Here is a 21,528-nt window from a genome sequence, read left to right as displayed (position 1 = left end):
CCTGTGTTGATGCCTGTTGTCCTGGTTAGCTGCTTGCACTGGATCAGCCTCGTGCAGGACGCTCCAATGTTCTTCCTCCTCAATGTAGTGAGCCTCAGGCATGGATGTGCGGGGATTCCCCCCTGCTGGTTTTCTCCACGACTGGGACCTCCTGGCTGGATTCAACCGACAGTCTGGCTTTTTGTGCCCTAGCTGTTTACACCCAAAACACCTGATGAGTTGTGAGTAGTCCTGGGAGTTGAACCTGGGCTGCTGAGCATAAGTGGCCGCTGGAGGTGGTGCTGTAGGACGGTACGACTGTGGTTGGTAGGCGCCAGCTGGAGGGGGTGCTGCTGATTGATAATCCACCCGAGCTGTTGTCTTGACCACAGGGTTATCTAGTTTGCGGGCATCTGTGTATTCTTCCGCCAGGCAAGCTGCTTTAGGCAAGGTGAAAGGTTTTCGGTCCCGGACCCACTCTCTGACTTCTGGGGACAGCTTGTCAAAGAAATGCTCGAGGGTAGAGCACTTTAGCCATTCATACTGTGCTTCCATTGGCCTGTGTCCTCTTGTAGCTGTCCTTCTGGGCTGTGGGAATCATCCCACTGCTGCCACCAATTGTAACGACACCCCGAGTATGAAAGGGGTTAAAGCCATTTAGGTCATTCCATTTCCGAACACAAAGGCAGCTACCGAACACTCCAATCAGCCGAACAAGAAACCCATGCGAATAATCCTTCCCCCCAAATACGAGACGAGGCTGTCATGGACATACTACTTCCAGACCTGCAACAGGGCTCAGGCGCATCCCCACCAACAGGTTCCCAGTAACGAACAGGCGTGCGCCAATGCGCATGTGCCGATCGCAGAGATCGCACGCACAGTGATTCGGCTTTGGCGCCCAGTGGCCTTTAAGAGGGGCTTCCACAATTCAGCACTTGCTGTTTGATCTGCAGCTTCACCTGTGACCTGTTCCTGTAATCAACATCCGATCACCTGACCTGGCTCTCTGACCACGCTGCTGTCTCCAATCCTGAACCTTGGCTTTCCCTGACTCTGATTCTGTTTACCTGCCTGTCTGATCTCCTGTTACCAGAAACCAGCCCGAACTTGACTGTTCCTTGCCTGCCGAATCTGTTGAACTGATCCACTGTGTATGACCCGACTTGTCTGACCTTGCTTCTGCCTGCTGTGTGCACCCTGCTGACCTGCATCCAGCTTACCTGCATCCTGCTGACCTGCATCCAGCTCACCTGCAGCCTGCTGACCTGCATCCAGCTTACCTGCAGCCCGCTGACCTGCATCCAGCTCACCTGCATCCTGCTGACCTGCATCCAGCTCACCTGCAGCCTGCTGACCTGCATCCAGCTCACCTGCAGCCTGCTGACCTGCATCCAGCTTACCTGCATCCTGCTGACCTGCATCCAGCTTACCTGCATCCTGCTGACCTGCATCCAGCTCACCTGAACCCTGCTGACCTGCATCCGGCTTACCTGCTGACTTGTATCCAGCTTACCTGCACCTGGCACTCCAGCCAGTTCCAGTGTCTCCCAGTGGACATCATCTCCAGTTCCAGAGAATCCACCAGGCACTCATACCCCACTGTGCTCCTACGGTCACTGTCCTCAACTCCAGTGATCTGGGAACCAGGGCTATACGAGAGGTCTCCCTCTGCATGTCAGGCTCACATACGAGGTACGTGTCAGAGGCTCTGTACGGAGGGTCAAACAGGAATCAGACTCTTTTTTAGAGTCCTGGACCCACTCTCTGACTTCTGGGGACAGCTTGTCAAAGAAGTGCTCCAGCAGGAACAGCTGCAGTACCTCTTCCCCAGATATTGCTTGGCATCCAGCGACCCAGTGTGATGCCATGCGGTGTAGGCAGCATGCCCACTCGGTATATGAGTCTCCAGTCTGCTTGCTCATCTCTCGGAACCGCCTCCGGTATGCCTCTGGTGTGAAGGCATACCTGGCCAAAAATGCTTCTTTTACCAGCCCATAGTTCATAATCTCCTCATCTGAGATGGTCCTGAACGCTTCACTAGCCCGGCCAGACAATTTCCCAGACAAAACGGTAACCCATTCCTCTGTGGGCACCCGGTGTAGGGCACATTTCCGTTCAAAATCGGCAAGGTACTCATCAATCTCCCCTTCTGTTTTGATTAAATTTTTAAAAGCAGCAAAATGTACCTTTCTCCTTTCAGTTGGTGCTGCTGTGACTCCTGCTGCTACAGCACTTCTTTGCTGTAGCCAATTTTCCTCCACAGCCGCTATAACTCGTCTATGATCTCCGCTGTAGGGTTAGGGCCATAATGTGCCAGTCTTCTGTTAACAGCCTCTTCGGGTGTCCTGTCTGTTATGCTGGGCCTTTTGTTTATGTTGGGTCTTTCGGCTCTATCCATTTCGACTAGTTCTGCGATAATGTCCCTCTTCTTACGGTTGTTGGCCAGTTGGCCCCGGTTCTCCAGTAAGTCCTTGAGGATAGAGTGCTTTAGCTGTTCATACTGTGCTTCCATTGGCCTGTGTCCTCTTGTAGCTGTCCTTCTGGGCTGTGGGAATCATCCCACTGCTGCCACCAATTGTAACGACACCCTGAGTATGAAAGGGGTTAAAGCCATTTAGGACATTCCATTTCCGAACACAAAGGCAGCTACCGAACACTCCAATCAGCCGAACAAGAAACCCATGCGAATAATCCTGCCCCCCAAGTACGAGACGAGGCTCTGTACGGAGGGTTAAACAGGAATCAGACTCTTTTTTAGAACCAAAAATTACAAGTCTTTATATATAGTTGCAATAAAAAGTATGTGAACCCTTTTGGAATGATATGGATTTCTGCACAAATTGGTCATAAAATGTGATCTGATCTTCATCTAAGTCACAACAATAGAAAATCACAGTCTGCTTAAACTAATAACACACAAAGAATTAAATGTTACCATGTTTTTATTGAACACACCATGTAAACATTCACAGTGCAGGTGAAAAAAGTATGTAAACCCCTAGACTAATGAGATCTCCAAGAGCTAATTGGAGTGAGGTGTCAGCCAACTGGAGTCCAATCAATGAGGTGAGATTGGAGGTGTTGGTTACAGCTGCCCCGCCCTATAAAAAACACACACCAGTTCTGGGTTTGCTTTTCACAAGAAGCATTGCCTGATGCGAATGATGCCTCGCACAAAAGAGCTCTCAGAAGACCGACGATTAAAAATTGTTGACTTGCATAAAGCTGGAAAGGGTTATAAAAGTATCTCCAAAAGCCTTGCTGTTCATCAGTCCATGGTAAGACAAATTGTCTATGAATGGAGAAAGTTCAGCACTGCTGCTACTCTCCCTAGGAGTGGGCGTCCTGTAAAGATGACTGCAAGAGCACAGCGCAGACTGCTCAGTGAGGTGAAGAAGAATCCTAGAGTGTCAGCTAAAGACTTACAGAAGTCTCTGGCATATGATAACATCCCTGTTAGCGAATCTACAATACGTAAAAAACACTAAACAAGAATGGATTTCATGGGAGGATACCACAGAGGAAGCCACTGCTGAACAAAAAAAACATTGCTGCACGTTTACAGTTTGCACAAGAGCACCTGGATGTTCCACAGCAGTACTGGCAAAATATTCTGTGGACAGATGAAACCAAAGTTGAGTTGTTTGGAAGAAACACACAACACTATGTGTGGAGAAAAAGAGGCACAGCACACCAACATCAAAACCTCATCCCAAATGTGAAGTATGGTGGTGGAGGCATCATGGCTTGGGGCTGCTTTGCTGCGTCAGGTCCTGGACGGATTGCTATCATCAAAGGAAAGATAAATTCCCATGTTTATCAAGACATTTTGCAGGAGAACTTAAGGCCATCTGTCCACCAGCTGAAGCTCAACAGAAGATGGGTGTTGCAACAGGACAACGACCCAAAGCATAGAAGTAAATCAACAACAGAATGGCTTAAACAGAAAATACGCCTTCTGGAGTGACCCAGTCAGAGTCCTGACCTCAACCCGATTGAGATGCTGTGGCATGACCTTAGGAAAGCGATTCACACCAGACATCCCAAGAATATTGCTGAACTGAAACAGTTCTGTAAAGAAGAATGGTCAAGAATTACTCCTGACCTCTGTGCACGTCTGATCTGCAACTACAGGAAATGTTTGGTTGAAGTTATTGCTGCCAAGGGAAGTTCAACCAGTTATTAAATACAAGGGTTCACATACTTTTTCCATCTCCACTGTGAATGTTTACATGGTGTGTTCAATAAAAACATGGTAACATTTAATTCTTTATGTGTTATTAGTTTAAGCAGACTGTGATTGTCTATTGTTGTGACTTAGATGAAGATCAGATCACATTTTATGACCAATTTGTTCAGAAATCCATATAATTCCAAAAGGGTTCACATACTTTTTATTGCAACTGTACAGTTAAAGAGGAGGTTCCTACCTCCTGCTCATATTACTCTAACAATACACCTGTAACCAGAAACCTAATTAACATGAGCTAATTTACTAAATCATTTACCCAGACTAGGTGACTCAGAGACATGACCTTTAGGACAGACTTGCCGTATTTTAGCTCAGAAGACACAATCAACATTATCATAAGTATAACACAGGACACCTTCACACAATAGCAGGAGCTAATTACAATTAGCAATACAAACATTGATATCCTCCCCTCCTCAGCCTAGTAGGCAACAAAGTATAGTAGAAGTAGACTGTCCGGCTCCTACCCAGTTCTAGAGGCCAACGTGATCAGCTCTCTCAACTGACATGTTGAGTTCAGAATCAAACAACCCAAGAATAGTCTTTACATATATTCTTGAGAAATATTGTTAATGAATATTACTGTCCCATTTGAATTAATCCAATCATATTCTCAGGGTTCATTCTTTTCTTGGTCACCCTGCGCCCAACAGTGAGGGTGGAGAAGCAGGGAGGGGGGTTATTGTTGAGGGTGCACCTGCTAATGCACCTGAAAAACGCCTCCAGTGTGAAAGTGGTCTAAGAGCAATAGTGCGTCGCCGGAGTCGATGTGTGTGGCCAGCAGCCACGATGTCTGCCAGCCATCCACGATCGCTCAACAGAGAGCAAGAACAGGGATCTGTCAATGTAATCAAACAGATCCCCATTGTGACAGGGGAGTAGAGAGGCATCGTCTGTACCTAGAGATCAGGGACAGTGATCTCTCTCTACTCCCAGTCAGTACACTCCCTCCACAGTTAAAAACACCTCTCTTCACTAAAAAACAAGGGTACCACATGCCAGAATCTACTTTGTAGCATCCCAGATACAACACTTGGGTGGCTGGGGTGACATAGATGTAGATGACCCCATCAGATCCCTATTGATACCAGACGGATCCCCATTGACGGCAATAGCCCACCTAGAGGCAGGTCTTGTGCACATATCACAAACACGCCTCACAATAAAATTACTGAACACCTTGTGGAAATATACCAGATCTATTCTGAAAATTACGGGCCCATGTGAGTTCACACCTATATGGAGGAACAAATACTATAAAGAACTTCTTAAACTTAAAGATTTTCGCTCTTGGGAAGCAAAAGATATGCATTATATTTCTCAACTGTTCAATGGTAATGTGTTTAAATCCTTTTCAGATTTACAAAATGAATTTATGATACCCAGAACACAGTTTTTTCAGTACTTGCAACTCAGGCATGCAATTCAAAGCGAGAGAAGGGTGTCACCTCTTGGGACGGTGACACACCCCTTGATGTCAGATGTGCTGAAGGCAGAGGGGAGGAAGGGCATGATTTCGAGAATATATTCCAGACAGTTTCACTCTATACACGATGCTTCTAAACTTCCAAGTAGACGGGGATGGGAAAAAGACTTGGGGCCCATTGATGGAGAGAAATGGGAACTATGTTTAACCTCAGCCCTTTTGGTGTCGGTTTCGACTTCACTTAGGCTTTCACACTTATTCCTGCTTCATAGGGTGTACAGAACACCAGTCGGACTATACAAATGGGGACTTAGAAATACACCACTTTGCCCAAAATGTTGTAGGGACAATGGTGATTTGTTACATATGATTTGGAAATGCCCAAAACTCTTTCGTTACTGGAAGTATGTTCTTAATACTATTTCTCAAGTATTTCAAATTCCGGTTCTACTTGACCCAGTTGTTTGTCTGCTTGGGGCCTTGGAGATACCCTCACTCTCACCGAACGGTCACACTGCTGTCATCAGACTTTTATATATGGCACGCAAAGCCATAACAAGGCTCTCGATAACTCCAAAAGTACCAACTGCTAAAGGATGGGTCGAACTGGTAAATAACATGCTGATTCGTGAAAAAAATCACTTATCAACATAGAAATGTTCCAAAAAAATTCAATGTATTTTGGCAACCCTGGCTGGATACACCAGGGCTTGGCCCAACACAGCTGGTAAGAGACAGACTGCTGCAAATGTGAGCTGTGGACAGGAAGGTGGATATATAGATACACACATAACTTTTACTATGATTAAGTATACTGAAACCATGGTGAATAAGTGCTTCTTTAAATGGTTAAAAGTTAATATAATAACAATAGTAAGTTAAGAGAGTAATGTTTCACTCTCATACCTAGTACAATATGTCTAGCGAACGCTTGGTCACCTTTACAACCTCAAATGGAATGGGTTAATGTCTTATGATAGCCCCCTTGCTTATAAGAAAGACACCATACATTTAAGGTACAGAGTCATTGTTTAATGTTTTATTCGATTTATGCTGCTTTAATATTTAGTACTGGAACCCTTAAATAATGAGAAAATGTCATGTTATGACTTAAGCATACAGTAGCAGGTCATCTTTGATAACTATGCCAAAAGTTGTATATGTATGTAATAATGCAATGATTCTGTACATGTTTATGTATTTATATGTTTTCTACAAAATAAACCTTTATTTTGATTTAAAAAAAAAGCATCTCCCTAGGTAACACTTAACACCTTGAGCACCCCTAGTGTTAACCCCTTCCCTGCCATGTCATTTATACAGTAATCAGTGGCTATTTTTAGCACTGATCACTGTATAAATGTCACTAGTCCCAAAAAAGAGTCAAAAGTGTCTGATTTGTCCGCTGCAATGTTGCAGTCCCGCTAAAAATCGCTGATCACCGCCATTACTAGTAAAAAAAAAAAAAAAAAAAAATTTAATAATGAAATTGCCATGAATATATCCCCTATTTTGTAGACGCTATAACTTTTGCTCAAACCAATTAATATACGCTTATTGTGATTTTTTTTTACCAAAAATATGTAGAAGAATACATATTGGCCTAAACTGATAAAGAAATTTTTATTTTTTTATTTTTTTTTTTAATAAGTAAAGTAAAAAATATTGTTTTTTTTTCAAAATTGTTGCTGATTTTTAGTTTATAGCGCAAATAATAAAAACCACAGAGGTGATCAAATACCACCAAAAGAAAGCTCTATTTGTGGGGAAAAAAGGACATACATTTTGTTTGTGTACAACGTTGCATGACCGCGCAATTGCCACTTAAAGCCACACAGTGCCGTATAGCAAAAAATGGCCTCGTAATTAAGAGGGTAAATCCTAAAGTGGTTAAAAAAAATTAAAAATTAGGTTTACAACCGCTGTAATACTTCTTCAAGGCCAGCAACAGCAGCCTTTCTGTGACCTGGGTGACATCTAGTGGATAGTGTGGAAATTGCATGTGTTTACAAAAAGACTTCTCTTTGCAGTAGTGAAGATTTCACCCATGAATGGAGGGTCTTACTGCTCTAGTCATATTTATCTGTCACAGTGCTGTAATAAAAGAATAACTGCTGGAAACAGGCCCACACAATGAAGCTAAATATGATTTTTTTTTACCAGGTTTAGAAAATCATATCTGGCTGCTGATTTACATTCAGTTCATGTTATGCTCAGTACAACAATTAAATATGTTATATCTTTTTAAACAATGGAATCAGTCTTAAATAGGATTCCTCTGTTTTTTTTTAACTGATTTAGCACTTATGCAAGTATACATTATTTTAACATACAGTATTATTTTAATTTTATACTGCACAAGCTATATTATATGGTGGGCTTACAGGTGGATCAGGACTCATTGCTTCATGCTTCATCACATATTTTAGAGGTCACTGTGGATCTTTAGATTAATAAAGCCTTATGTGCTGTGACACTGAGTTCTTCTTGCAGTATTGCTTTTAAAGTAGAACTAAAGGGAGAGCTTTTTTACTTATCTTGGATAGTGTAAGGGAATTATAACCCTTGTAACTTTTTTTGCAATCTGTGTCCCATTGGGGGGATTTCCCTTCACTTCCTGTCCCATAGCAAAAACAGGAAGTGAGAGGGAATCCTTCCAAAGCAAGGGAATCCCTTGTTGTCATCAGGGTCACCAGAACTAATCTCCCCATTGAAAGAACCCCCCTTCCTTATTTCTATATCCAAAACTAAAAAAAAAAGTTACATTTAATTTTATCTCTAAGTAGGAGAACTTTGATGCTTCCAAAATCAGTTTTTAGCTTTTAGTGTTAATGCAGATCTCTGCACACATCTCTGTCTGCACACACTGACTGTGCCCAAAACTGGTATGTTTGAATTTTTTTCCTAGTGATAAAATAATACTGAAATGATGTTATAAATACCTCTGTTAGCTCCAAGTGCAGGATATACATTTGGTATGTAGGCTACGGTGACCTGATGTCCCCGGACTGAGGACACTGTCCTCGGACCAAGTCTGTCCCTGGTTTTGTCCCAGCAGGGGCGGAGCCAGGTGGGTGCTTGGGGTGTGCTTAAACACCCCCAAAAAATGTTTTTGTGTACCTGCACATCCTCTATTGATGCCAGAAGGCTGAGGACTTTTTTTTTTCCTGTGGAGGGATACAGCTGCTCCGGCTGCATAAGCCGATAATCTTTAGTTAGACCCGGCAGCCTGATTTCAGAGGCGGATTGATATATAGCCACTCTGCTGCTTCCTCAGCCAATGAGAAAGCATTGTACTCACCCCCTCCCTCAGCCCGCCTGATTTGACTTCTAAGCTAAGCGGTATCAGCAGGAGGTGCCGGAAGATCAAGGGGGGGGGGGGGGGAGAAGTGGAGAGAACAGTGCCTGCTATGGAGGATGAATTACAAGAGGGAGACGGATCATTTCTCAGCCTCTTTAGCGAGCCTGTGAGTCTGAAGAAGCTTCTGCAAGCAATGAGAGAGCAGAGGCTGTTTTCACAGTGTGTGATACAGAAAGTTAGAAGAGCAACACCAGGACAGGCCGTCTGTGTGTTCTATCTCTCCCTCTCTCCATTCATTCATCCATCCCTCTTTCCATCCCTCCCTCCATCCCTCCCTCTCTTCATTCATTCATCCATCCATCCCTCTTTCCATCCATCCATCCATCCATCCATCCATCCATCCATCCCTCCATCCCTCCCTCCCTCCATCCATCCATCCCTCCCTCCCTCCATGCAGCCCTCACTCCTTCCATACATCCATCCCATCCTCCCTCTATCCATCCCACTATCCAACCATCCCTCACTCTAGCCAACCATCCATCCCTCCCTCCCTCCATCCTCCATCCATCCCTCCCTCCACCCTCCACCCATCCCTCCCTCTATACTCCATTTATCCCTCCCTCTATTCATCCACCCCTCCCCCTATTTAACCATCCCTCCCTCTATCCAACCATCCCTCCCTCTATTCATCCATCCATCCAACCATCCATCCCTCCATTCCTCTATTTAACCATCCATCCAACCATCCTTCTACTCTCCCTCTATCCCCCCTTTCCTCATCCATCCCTCCATCCATCCATCCAACCACCCCTCCCTTCATCCATCCCTCTATCCATCCCTCCCTCCATCCATCCAACCAACCATCTCTTGGTCTATCCATCTAACCATCGCACCCTCCCTCCAAACATCCATCCATCCCCCCCTCCAACCATCCCTTGCTCCATATATCTATCTATCCCTCCCCCCCCATCCATCCATCCATCCCTCTATTCATCCGTCTATTCATCCATCCAACCAACCATCTCTTGTTCCATCCATCTAGCCATCCCTTCATCCCTCCAACTATCCCTTGCTCCATCCATCCATCTATCCCTTCCCCCATCTATCCATCCCTCCATCCAGGCCATCAGGCCAGGGCTTTTGCACACAGGTGGCTGAGCTCATTCAGTGTAATTGCAGCCCAGGTGCAGTGTACAGCCCGTCACTGACATGAATAGTTGTGTGCTGCTGTATTACTCTATACAGTGATCAGAAAACATGAGTACAGCAGTGTACAACTATTCATGTCAGTGACCGGCTGTACATTGCACCTGTGCTGCAATTACACTGAATGGGCTCAACCACCTGTGTGCAAAAGCCCTGAATCGCAATAAAAGTAATGTGAACTTTCTCTCTGTACTATCTCTCTCTATATCTTGCGGCTTCACGGCCGGGTGCACACTGCGCATGCATGAGTCGCGCTGCGCTCTCTGAGTGGACAGACAATCTTCTGGATGACGTATCCCAGAAGATTGCCAAGAGGGAGGGGCCGCCTAAGGGGAGAGGAGGAGTCGCCTACGCGGCCTAAATTTGGAAGCAGGACGTGGGACAGGAAGTCCCACTCAAAACTTAAAGTGCAATTCCTGTACTCTGTACATCGTGCATCTCTGAACTCTGCACTTTGTTCATTGCACACCCCTGAACTCTCCTCTCTGTACATCGCACACCCTTGAAATCTGCACTCTGTACATTGCACACCCCTGAACTCTGCACTCTGTACATCACACGCCCCTAAACTCTGCACTCTGTACATAGCACACCCCTGAACTCTGCACTTAGCGCAGCCATTAACTCTGCACTCTGTACACAGCACACCTTTGTGCTTCTTTGGTAGGAATAAAATACAAAATATGCATTGAAAAGTTTTTTCTCTATTTTATCTTCTTAACATTTGGTAGCCATATCCCATAAAATTCTAAGAAGTATCTTTTTCTTTTATCTCACGGACGAAATGTGAGAAATAATGTATATATCATATAGTCATTCCATAAATACATACCAAATACACTGCATATATAATTTGGGGAAAATATGCTTATAAAATAGTTTACCATTTGCCAATAAAAAAAAAAAAAAAAAACCCAGATTTCATTTTAAAAATCTGGTCACCTTAACGTAGGCATACTGTTCCATGATAAGTGTACCGCTCCTTCCATTTTTGTTGATGTTCACTGACTGCTCAAGAAAATGATGTCATCACTCTCCTCTTTCCTGGCATGCCTGGTAGATATCAGACTAGGAGGGTCTCTTGGTTACATGGACACCGCAGTCAATGGGTGCTATGAGCAGTGATGCCATGTTAACTATGATGAGATGAGGGATCCAGTATTGTAGAAACTGTAATAGATAACTTTGGATCATTTTGTAACCTTATGATGAAAAGATCAGGGAGGATAATTTTGTGATATATAGTTTTCATCTCTCAAATAGGACTGCATATAGAAAGCCTGATTGAGTTGAGTCGATTTAAATTTGCAATCCTGCTCTCCCAAACTGGAGGTTTAGCACTTACTTTTGGCCCACAGGTGGCGCCATTTACACATATAGGCTGCAGTAAATGTACCTGTAAAAATGGCAGAGGGTATGCAGAGCTTGGTCATTTTTTTTTTTTTAAATACAGGAGGGCCAAAACTTTTCCTGAAGTTTTACCTTTAAGATTTAAAACTTTACTCTAAAATGTAATTTAAGATTTAATCCCCTATTGGCTAATCCTGATGTTAATCCCTAACCCTTAACTACTAAAATGCCAAACTTACCCTTTTAGTGCTTGAAATATCAGTGCCAAATCTTTATTATCAGAGAATTAAAAGTAAATCTACTATCGGATATATTTTTTATTTTAAGTGCATGCACACTAAGTACTGTGTAAGTATAAAATTTAGAGGTATTTATTCCTTTTTACAGGGATCCCAGTGCTCCCATTGGCAATACCTTCATATTCTTTTCTCAAACTTTCTATCACTATGACAGACCCATCTTTTAAATGTCATAAATAATCCAGAATCAGCCCAGCCCTTACTTCACAGTACACTGAAATGCCTGCTTGAAGATGACACGATGATTTATATTTTGATGTTTCTGCAGTTCTTAGTTGTGCTCAAGAATTTCTGACACTGATCAGCCTCTTGCTGTTACCTGTCTCCCTGTGATTTTCATTCTGCAAATGCCAGTTGACTCGCTAGATTCCTGACCCTCTCATTTCAATACTTTTATTCACGAACCATGAACAAGTATGTAGGCAAGGACTTTACTCTGACTCTCTTGATACACATATTTCTGTGGGTCAGTGATTCAGAAAGTAGTGAAAGGGGAACTAAAGGCACCAAAAACTTACCTATGCGAATGCTCACCTAAGGTCCAACGTTCAAGAGGTCCCTTTCTGGCATCTTCTCCCTGGGTTCTTGGCCGTTTTGATTGGCTGGCATGGGATGTACATTCACTCCTGTGCATGCACGGGAGTGCAGTTATCCCAGCACACTGGCAGCGTGCTGGAATGTAAATTGAGCTGTTAGACCCCTTTCACACTGAGGCCGTTTTTAAGCATTTTAGCGCTAGAAATAGCCTCTAACAAGTGCCTGAAAACTGCCTCCCATTCATTTCAGTGTGTCTTCACACCGGGGCAGTGCGCTTGCGGGACATTAGGAAAAGTCCTGCGAGCAGCATCTTTGGTGCAGTTTGAAATCGCTGTACAGTGCTCCCAAAACGCCCTGCCCATTGAAATAAATGGGCAGCGTTTCCAAAGCGCCTAAAAAGCACTTTGGAAGCAATGCAACACGGGCGCTTTTAACCTCTTCTTTGGTTAAAAGCGCCCCGCTAGTGGCCGAAAAGTGTCGCTTAAACAGCACTAAAGCGCAGCTAAAATGAGCGGTGCTTTAGCGCTAACATGGCGGCAGCTCAGTGTGCATTCTGCAGGGAATTGTGAAAAGACAAGTAAGTGTATTTTATTATGGAAGAGATATTGAATGTCTTTTCTGTAATAAAGAGCCTGCCTGTTCCCAATTTTTATATTTTGAGCTTTAGTTCCACTTGAAACCAGATGGTTAGCCTAACAGCCAAGCAAACTAGTATTTTAAAAAGGAGGTTAAAAAATTGCAACCCCATATTCCTCTTAGGAAAGCTTTACTTTAATATATGAAGATACCATAGATGTAATAAGACCCAAGCGATGTCCACTTAACTACTTTAAACAAACCCTTAGTATGGTATAGTGGATGGTATGGAGAAGATGAATTAGCCGAATGTGCAACTTTTATATTAAGCTTTGTAATACTTTAAAATAAAAGCATATTTTTACAACTCGTCTGATGCGAAGTACTGTTCACTAGATGGCAGACTGTTCCATTCTTTTTCACATAATAAGATTACATACGGCATAGTGAAATATAAACATGAACATAGATCATGGGGCAATGGTTTTCCAAAATAATAAATAAATATTGTAACAATTCCATGCAGCTCCTAACCCATTTAAAGCTTTAGTTCTAAATCCTCAGCCACTTGCACTTATGAACGTAACACAAGTGTGCTTGCACATGTATGTGTGTGTGTGTGTGTCCCACTATCACTATAAACATACATAGTTTACTAAAGTTTGAAATGCATTATTGCACTCCCTTATCAAGTACACCCTTTACTCAGATAGATGGATCTCTCAGTAAGTTAACTAAAAGGGAAAGTGTTCTGTTTATTTACAGTATATTCAGTATACAGTATATAAAATTATAGTCTATAGCTTTGCACAATCACCAACTCTATTACATTACAATGTCAGCTCTGGTGTACCTTTGACATGGCTAATCTGTGGTTTTTTTTTCATACATAAATTTTGATGCATAGTTACCAACATTCTTAAAAAATGTATAGGGACACTTTTTTGTCTGTGGGCGGAGTCTTATAATAAGGGGCGGGGCATTCATTTGTAGGCGTAGTGTAGCGGAGGGTGGAAAATGTGTAGCAGGCCTTGGCAAAAATGGGCGTGGTCTAAACTTAATGTTGGGTGTGGCTTGAATGGGGTGTGGTTAGAGTCTGAGATGAGAGAGGGATGGAGGGAGAAAGAAACCGAGAAAGAGATAGGAAGGGAAGGAGAGAGAATGAAGGAAAGGAAGAAGGAAAGAAAGAAAGAGGGATGGAGGAACAGATCCTACGCCACAATAGAAATATGTGTATTCCAGAAAGTTTAACAATCAGCAGATAAAGATACTCCAAATACCTGGTGTTGGCGCTTCAATCATCCCGGAACCATGGTTGTTATGGTGTCAGGATGATTGAAGCACATTATTTCTTATATTACATTGTAATATAAAATGAAATAGTTCAACTCACCATAATGCTAATCAGTGGGAGCCCTGAGCGTGTCACTTGCCACGTCACCTGATACCAAATGCAGCTTGTCACTTGTCACCACAGATACAGCGTTTCACTTGTCACCACAGATGCAGCGTGTCACTTGTCACCACAGATGCAGCGCACTTGTCATCACAGATACAGCTTGTCACTTCTCACCACAGATACAGCTTGTCACTTGTCATCACAGATACAGTTTGTCACTTGTCACCACATATACAGCTTGTCACTTGTCACCACAGATACAGCTTGTCACCACAGACACAGCTTGTCACATGTCACCACAGACACAGCTTGTCACCACAGATACAGCTTGACACTTGTTATCACCGATCCAGCGCACTTGTCACCACAGATACAGATGGTCACTTGTCACCACAGATACAGCTTGTCACCACAGATACAGCGTGTCACTTGCCACCACAGATACAGCTTGTCATTTGTCACCACAGATACAGCGTGTCATTTGCCACCACAGATACAGCTTGTCACCAAAGATACAGCGCACTTGTCAACACAGATACAGCTTGTCACTTGTCACAACAGATACAGCGCTATTGTCACCACAGATAAAGCTTGTCATTTGTCACAACAGATACAGTGCATCGTTTGCCACCCCAGAAATAGCTTGTCACTTGTCACCACAGATACAGTTTACTTGTCACCACAGATACAGCTTGTCACTTCTCACCACAGATGCAACACACTTGTCACCATAGATATGGCGCACTTGTCACCACAGATACAGCTTGTCATTTGTCACCACAGATACAGCTTGTCACTTGTCACCACAGATACAGCTTGTCACCACAGATACAGCGCACTTGTCACCACAGAAATATCTTGTCATTTGTCACCACAAATACAGCTTGTCACTTGTTAATACAGATACAGCACACTTGTCACCACAGATACAGCTTGTCACCACAGATACAGCTTGTCCCTTGTCAGCATAGATACAGTTTGTCACTTGTCACTACAGATACAGCTTGTCAGTTGTCACCACGGATACAGCGCACTTGTCACCACAGATACAGGGCACTTGTCACCACAGATACAGCTTGTCACCACAGATACAGTTTGTCACTTGTTACCACAGATACAGCGCTCACTTTTCACCACAGATACAGTGCACTTGTGACCACAGATACAGCTTGTCACTTGTCACCATAGATATGGCACACTTGTCACCATAAATATGGTGCACTTGTCACCACAGATACAGCTTGTCATTTGTCACCACAGATACAGCTTGTCACCACAGATACAGCACTCACTTGTCACCACAGATACAGTGCACTTGTCACCACAGATACAGTGCACTTGTCACCACAGATACAGCTTGTCACCACAGATACAGTTTGTCACTTGTTACCACAGATACAGCACTCACTTTTCACCACAGATACAGTGCACTTCTGACCACAGATACAGCTTGTCACTTGTCACCATAGATATGGTGCACTTCTCACCATAGATGTGGTGCACTTTTCACCAAAGATACAGCTTGTCATTTGTCACCACAGATACAGCTTGTCACTTGTCACCACAGATACAGCGCTCACTTGTCACCACAGATACAGCTTGTCACCACAGATACAGCGGCACTTGTCACCACAGATTTAGCTTATCATTTGTCATCACAGATACAGCGCACTTGTCACCACAGATACAGCTTGTCACTTGTCACCACTTATACAGCTTGTCACTTGTCACCACAGATACAGCGCACTTGTCACCAAAGATACAGCTTGTCACTTGTCACCACAGATACAGCTTGTCACCACAGATACAGCGCACTTGTCACCACAGAAATAGCTTGTCATTTGTCACCACAAATACAGCTTGTCACTTGTCACCACAGATACAGTGCACTTGTCACCACAGATACAGCTTGTCACCACAGATACAGCTTGTCACCACAGATACAGCTTGTCACTTGTTACCACAGATACAGCGCTCACTTTTCACCACAGATACAGTGCACTTCTGACCACAGATACAGCTTGTCACTTGTCACCATAGATATGGCGCACTTCTAACCATAGATGTGGTCGCCACAGATACAGCTAGTCACTTGTCACCACAGATACAGCGCTCACTTGTTACCACAGATACAGCTTGTCACCACAGATACAGTGCACTTGTCACCACAGATACAGCTTGTCACCACCTTTACAGCTTGTCACTTGTCACCACAGATACAGCGCACTTGTCACCAAAGATACAGCTTGTCACTTGTCACCACAGATACAGCTTGTCATCACAGATACAGCGCACTTGTCACCACAGAAATAGCTTGTCATTTGTCACCACAAATACAGCTTGTCAATTGTCACCACAGATACAGCACACTTGTCACCACAGATACAGCTTGTCACCACAGATACAGCTTGTCCCTTGTCAGCATAGATAAAGTTTGTCACTTTGTCACCACAGATGCAGTTTGTCACCACAGATACAGCTTGTCACTACAGATGCAGCGCACTTGTCACCACAAATACAGCTTGTCACTTGTCACCACAGATACAGCGCACTTGTCACCAAATATACAGATTGTCACAGATATAAGAAAGAGGGATGGAGGAACAGATCCTACGCCACAATAGAAATATGTGTATTCCAGAAAGTTTAACAATCAGCAGATAAAGATACTCCAAATACCTGGTGTTGGCGCTTCAATCATCCCGGAACCATGGTTGTTATGGTGTCAGGATGATTGAAGCACATTATTTCTTATATTACATTGTAATATAAAATGAAATAGTTCAACTCACCATAATGCTAATCAGTGGGAGCCCTGAGCGTGTCACTTGCCACGTCACCTGATACCAAATGCAGCTTGTCACTTGTCACCACAGATACAGCGTTTCACTTGTCACCACAGATGCAGCGTGTCACTTGTCACCACAGATGCAGCGCACTTGTCATCACAGATACAGCTTGTCACTTCTCACCACAGATACAGCTTGTCACTTGTCATCACAGATACAGTTTGTCACTTGTCACCACATATACAGCTTGTCACTTGTCACCACAGATACAGCTTGTCACCACAGACACAGCTTGTCACATGTCACCACAGACACAGCTTGTCACCACAGATACAGCTTGACACTTGTTATCACCGATCCAGCGCACTTGTCACCACAGATACAGATGGTCACTTGTCACCACAGATACAGCTTGTCACCACAGATACAGCGTGTCACTTGCCACCACAGATACAGCTTGTCATTTGTCACCACAGATACAGCGTGTCATTTGCCACCACAGATACAGCTTGTCACCAAAGATACAGCGCACTTGTCAACACAGATACAGCTTGTCACTTGTCACAACAGATACAGCGCTATTGTCACCACAGATAAAGCTTGTCATTTGTCACAACAGATACAGTGCATCGTTTGCCACCCCAGAAATAGCTTGTCACTTGTCACCACAGATACAGTTTACTTGTCACCACAGATACAGCTTGTCACTTCTCACCACAGATGCAACACACTTGTCACCATAGATATGGCGCACTTGTCACCACAGATACAGCTTGTCATTTGTCACCACAGATACAGCTTGTCACTTGTCACCACAGATACAGCTTGTCACCACAGATACAGCGCACTTGTCACCACAGAAATATCTTGTCATTTGTCACCACAAATACAGCTTGTCACTTGTTAATACAGATACAGCACACTTGTCACCACAGATACAGCTTGTCACCACAGATACAGCTTGTCCCTTGTCAGCATAGATACAGTTTGTCACTTGTCACTACAGATACAGCTTGTCAGTTGTCACCACGGATACAGCGCACTTGTCACCACAGATACAGGGCACTTGTCACCACAGATACAGCTTGTCACCACAGATACAGTTTGTCACTTGTTACCACAGATACAGCGCTCACTTTTCACCACAGATACAGTGCACTTGTGACCACAGATACAGCTTGTCACTTGTCACCATAGATATGGCACACTTGTCACCATAAATATGGTGCACTTGTCACCACAGATACAGCTTGTCATTTGTCACCACAGATACAGCTTGTCACCACAGATACAGCACTCACTTGTCACCACAGATACAGTGCACTTGTCACCACAGATACAGTGCACTTGTCACCACAGATACAGCTTGTCACCACAGATACAGTTTGTCACTTGTTACCACAGATACAGCACTCACTTTTCACCACAGATACAGTGCACTTCTGACCACAGATACAGCTTGTCACTTGTCACCATAGATATGGTGCACTTCTCACCATAGATGTGGTGCACTTTTCACCAAAGATACAGCTTGTCATTTGTCACCACAGATACAGCTTGTCACTTGTCACCACAGATACAGCGCTCACTTGTCACCACAGATACAGCTTGTCACCACAGATACAGCGGCACTTGTCACCACAGATTTAGCTTATCATTTGTCATCACAGATACAGCGCACTTGTCACCACAGATACAGCTTGTCACTTGTCACCACTTATACAGCTTGTCACTTGTCACCACAGATACAGCGCACTTGTCACCAAAGATACAGCTTGTCACTTGTCACCACAGATACAGCTTGTCACCACAGATACAGCGCACTTGTCACCACAGAAATAGCTTGTCATTTGTCACCACAAATACAGCTTGTCACTTGTCACCACAGATACAGTGCACTTGTCACCACAGATACAGCTTGTCACCACAGATACAGCTTGTCACCACAGATACAGCTTGTCACTTGTTACCACAGATACAGCGCTCACTTTTCACCACAGATACAGTGCACTTCTGACCACAGATACAGCTTGTCACTTGTCACCATAGATATGGCGCACTTCTAACCATAGATGTGGTCGCCACAGATACAGCTAGTCACTTGTCACCACAGATACAGCGCTCACTTGTTACCACAGATACAGCTTGTCACCACAGATACAGTGCACTTGTCACCACAGATACAGCTTGTCACCACCTTTACAGCTTGTCACTTGTCACCACAGATACAGCGCACTTGTCACCAAAGATACAGCTTGTCACTTGTCACCACAGATACAGCTTGTCATCACAGATACAGCGCACTTGTCACCACAGAAATAGCTTGTCATTTGTCACCACAAATACAGCTTGTCAATTGTCACCACAGATACAGCACACTTGTCACCACAGATACAGCTTGTCACCACAGATACAGCTTGTCCCTTGTCAGCATAGATAAAGTTTGTCACTTTGTCACCACAGATGCAGTTTGTCACCACAGATACAGCTTGTCACTACAGATGCAGCGCACTTGTCACCACAAATACAGCTTGTCACTTGTCACCACAGATACAGCGCACTTGTCACCAAATATACAGATTGTCACAGATATAGCTTGTCACCACAGATACAGCGCACTTGTCACCACAGAAATAGCTTGTCATTTGTCACCACAAATACAGCTTGTCAATTGTCACCACAGATACAGCACACTTGTCACCACAGATACAGCTTGTCACCACAGATACAGCTTGTCCCTTGTCAGCATAGATAAAGTTTGTCACTTTGTCACCACAGATGCAGTTTGTCACCACAGATACAGCTTGTCACTACAGATGCAGCGCACTTGTCACCACAAATACAGCTTGTCACTTGTCACCACACATACAGCACACTTGTCACCACAGATACAGCGCACTTGTCACCACAGATACAGTTTGTCACTACAGATGCAGTGCACTTGTCACCACTGATACAGCTTGTCACCACAGATACAGCAGCACTTGTCACCACAGATTTAGCTTGTCATTTGTCACCACAGATACAGTTTGTCACCACAGATACAGTTTGTCACCACAGATACAGCTTGTCACTTGTCAGCATAGATACAGTTTGTCACTTGTCACCACAGATACAGCTTGTCATTTGTCACCACAGATACAGCGCACTTGTCACCACAGACACAGTGCACTAGTCACCACAGATACAGCTTGTCAACACAGATACAGCTTGTCACTTGTCAGCGTAGATACAGCTTGTCACTTATCACCACAGATACAGCTTGTCACTTGTCACCACAGATATGGTTCACTTGTCATCACAGATACAGCTTGTCATTTGTCACTACAGATACAGCGCTCACTTATCACCACAGATACAGCTTGTCACCAGATATATAGTGCACCTGTCACCACGGATACAGCTTGTCATTTGTCACTACAGATACAGCTTGTCACTTCTCACCACAGATACAGCTTGTACCTTGTCAACACGGATACTGCTTGTAGCTTGTCACCACAAATACAGCGCACTTGTCACCACAGATACGCCGCATTTGTCACCACAGATACAGCTTGGCACTTGTCACCACAGATACAGTGCTCACTTGTCACCACAGATACAGCACAATTGTCACCACAGATACAGTGCACTTGTTACCACACAAAAACAGCGTGTCACTTGTTACCACAGATACAGCTTGTCACTTGTCACTACAAATTCAGCACACTTGTCACCACAGTTACAGCACACTTGTCACCACAGATACAGCCTGTCACCACTGATATAGCTTGTCACTTTGTCACCACAGATGCAGCTTGTCACTTTTCACCACAGATACAGCGTGTTACTTGTCACCACAGACACAGTTTGTCACTTTGTCATCACAGATACAGCTTGTCACTTTGTCACCACAGATACAGAGTGTTACTTGTCACCACAGACACAGCTTGTCACTTTGTCACCACAGATGCAGCTTGTCACCACAGATACAGCTTGTCACCGCAGATGCAGCGCACTTGTCACCACAGATACAGCTTGTCACTTGTCACCACACATACAGCACACTTGTCACCACAGATACAGTGCACTTGTCACCACAGATACAGTTTGTCACCACAGATGCAGTGCACTTGTCACCACTGATACAGCTTGTCACCACAGATACAGCAGCACTTGTCACCACAGATTTAGCTTGTCATTTGTCACCACAGATACGGCGCACTTGTCACCACAGATACAGCATGTCATCACAGATACAGCTTGTCACTTGTCAGCGTAGATACAGTTTGTCACTTGTCACCACAGATACAGCTTGTCATTTGTCACCACAGATACAGTGCATTTGTCACCACAGACACAGTGCACTAGTCACCACAAATACAGCTTGTCACCACAGATACTGCTTGACTCTTGTCAGCGTAGATACAGC

Source organism: Aquarana catesbeiana, linkage group LG05, assembly GCF_042186555.1.
Source record: "Aquarana catesbeiana isolate 2022-GZ linkage group LG05, ASM4218655v1, whole genome shotgun sequence".
In the NCBI taxonomy this organism is placed as follows: Eukaryota; Metazoa; Chordata; class Amphibia; order Anura; family Ranidae; genus Aquarana; species Aquarana catesbeiana.
The sequence above is the reverse complement of the archived record's forward strand: the minus strand, read 5'-3'. Positions refer to the sequence as shown.